At 52.9% G+C, this 2,610-nt stretch overlaps 1 pseudogene; it reads right to left on the reverse strand.

Annotated features, from left to right (window-relative positions):
- LOC102489772 (NADH dehydrogenase [ubiquinone] 1 subunit C1, mitochondrial pseudogene) overlaps nucleotides 1–2,610 on the reverse strand; it is a 77,705-nt pseudogene extending 75,095 nt beyond the window's left edge.

Below are 2,610 nucleotides of genomic sequence, written 5' to 3' on the forward strand. Positions count from 1 at the left end.
GCAGACACACACCCTCTGCAATAAATAAATAAATAAATATACCCATCTTCATCTCTCTCCCTTTCCCCCACCCTTTCTCTCTCAACAAAACAAAAAAGTTAAAAAACAAAGAGTGAGAAAAAGAGGGCGGGGAGGGAGAGGAGAAAAACATGAGCATATTGTTGATACACTGTGTTATATGTGCTAGTGTGTGTGTGTGTGCGCTCACATGTGCAGATGTACCAACAAGGTCGTGATATAAAAATCCGTCTCTATCATGGGTCATGGTCAGAAGGACAGGTGTACATGACACGCTGGAGGCTACCTAGCAAAGCTGAAGCAGCAGTTACAGTGCAGGCTGAGGCAGACCAGAGAGGAAGCAGAGGTGGGACCAGCGGAGTCTGTGGAGACATGTCCGGGAGGGGTGCAGGGAGCCTGGGGGTCCTGGGGAAAGCCAGCACTGGGCTACAGTGCTGGTTGGTGAGGTGCTGCCAGTGGTTCTGGAGAGCCAGTGCTATGGCACCTTGTCACGGAGGAGCCCGGCTCCAGGAGGTCTGGGGTGAGCTTGGAGCTCCCATGTGGACGCCGGCTGTTAGGGCAAGTGATTCAGCAGGTGTGTCTGTGCGGCAGTCCCATAGCACCCCGGGCCATAGTTCTCACAGCATCATTTTCAGGCCAGCAGTGTCAGCAGCACCTGGACTCTCCTTAGAGACGCAGAGCCGGGGCTGGCCGGTGGTGTGGTGGTTAAGGGTGCTGGACCTCCACGTGGCCAACCGCGGCTCAGGCCAAAAACCTAGAGGCCCTCGTTCTCACTTTCTCTCTCTCTCTGTTTTTCTCTGAAAATATTAAAATAATGATAACAAATAAGGATAAATAAAATAATTCTTTTTTTTTCTTTTTTTGGAGAGGTTTTTGCTATAAGGCGCGTGCGCTCGCCAGACAGACAGAGAGAGACATAGAGACAGAAAGCGAGAAATCACCTCCCAGGGGGGATGGTCACACCGCAATCCCTTTTCCTCCATTCTCCTCTTGGGATCTTGGGCATGCATGCACACGCACCCTGCGTGAGTTTTAAACCACCGGGTCCGGGACGTGAACTGCGGTTGACTACGTGGGAGTCCAACGACATAGCCATTACGCTAACTGCTGGTTCCTGCATAAAATAATTCTTAAAAAAGAAAGAAAGAAATGCAGAGTCTCAGGGCTAGCAGGTGGCCTAGCGATTAAGGCACTGGATCCCACATGGCCAGCTGAGCTGTTTGAGTCCCAGACCTGGTAGCCTGAAAATCACACTGGGTGCTTGCCCAAAATCCCAACAGGAGAACGGAGGTGAAGGGGTTGTGGCATGGCCATCTCCCTCAGGGGGTGCTTTCTCACTTTCTTTCTCTGTCTCAAACAAATACAGAATCTCAGTTCCCACCCCAGAATCAGACAGCAGGTGTGGGGCCCAGTCATCCCTGTTTAACCAGCTCCACAGGTGATCTGGGGCAGAAAGTTTGAGAAACACTGCCCTAGGGACGCTGTGTTTGGCAGTCCTGTCGGTGTGTCAGGGTATTTAGGCAGGGTCTGGTCTCAAAGCAGTCTTGCTGGAGAATGGAAGTGCTGGACCCCCAATCCAGGCTTTCAATATCAAACCCAGTCCTCTTGGGGGCACAGCAGTAAAATGCACTGCCCTGAGGCAATCCCACATCAAAAGGTTCTAAGTTCCAGACCAGCAGTTAGCGTAATGGCTATGTCGCTGGACTCCCATGTAGTCGACCGCGGTTTGAGTCCCAGACCCGGTGGCTTAAACTCACACCAGGCGCATGTGCATGCATGCCCAAGATACCGAGAAGAAAATGGAGGAGAAGGGATTGCGGTGTGGCCATCCCCCTGAGGGAGTGATTTCTCACTTTCTGTCTCTCTGTCTCTCTCTGTCTTTCTGGCAAGCGCACGCACCCTATAGCAAAAACCTCTCCAAAAAAAAAAAAAAAGGTTCTAGGTTCAAGTCCAATTCAAGTCTGAAGACCCCCTGAGTAGCCAGGCCTCCTGTGCCATTGATTCAGGGCTGGCTGAAAGCTGGGAGTAGACTGCGGTGTGAAGACCCTGCTGGGGGTGCTGTCTGTCTGTCTCACCCATGGGAGGAATAACCTCCCAGGTGCCCTGGCATGATTACACGTGTGAGAGAAGGCTGTGTGTATCCTTCTTACTGTGCGTGTCTTTCACGCTGCTAGGCTCAGCCCGTACTGTTTCCATCAACACGATACAGGTGTGTACACTGTTTGGCAAGGGTCTCGAGATGCGTGTGTCTGAGTGTGCTTGCCGTGTCAGTCAAAGTGCCCTGGGGCAAATCCCCCTCCAGCGCTCAGCTCAGTGCTCCGTTTACAAACACCTGACTCACTCTGACCCTGCCCACACAGCCCACGCCCAGGCCAAGGTCTCCAAACACACCCACGGCCCCTACCCTTGCGGTAAGCAGATGAGCCTACCTAGCACCTGCAGCCGGCTTTCTCCCCGCAGGACTCCGACCCGACAGCTAATAGAGAAGAGCAGTGCGTGGGTGCTGGCTCCCGGCAGTGACAACCTTACCACCCCACTTCCTGTGTTGACTTGTAGCGAGCTGTGGGTCCTGTGTATGACCGAGCTGGCAAC

The sequence above is a fragment of the Tupaia chinensis genome, unplaced genomic scaffold, assembly GCF_000334495.1.
Source record: "Tupaia chinensis unplaced genomic scaffold, TupChi_1.0 Scaffold000348_1, whole genome shotgun sequence".
NCBI lineage: Eukaryota > Metazoa > Chordata > Mammalia > Scandentia > Tupaiidae > Tupaia > Tupaia belangeri.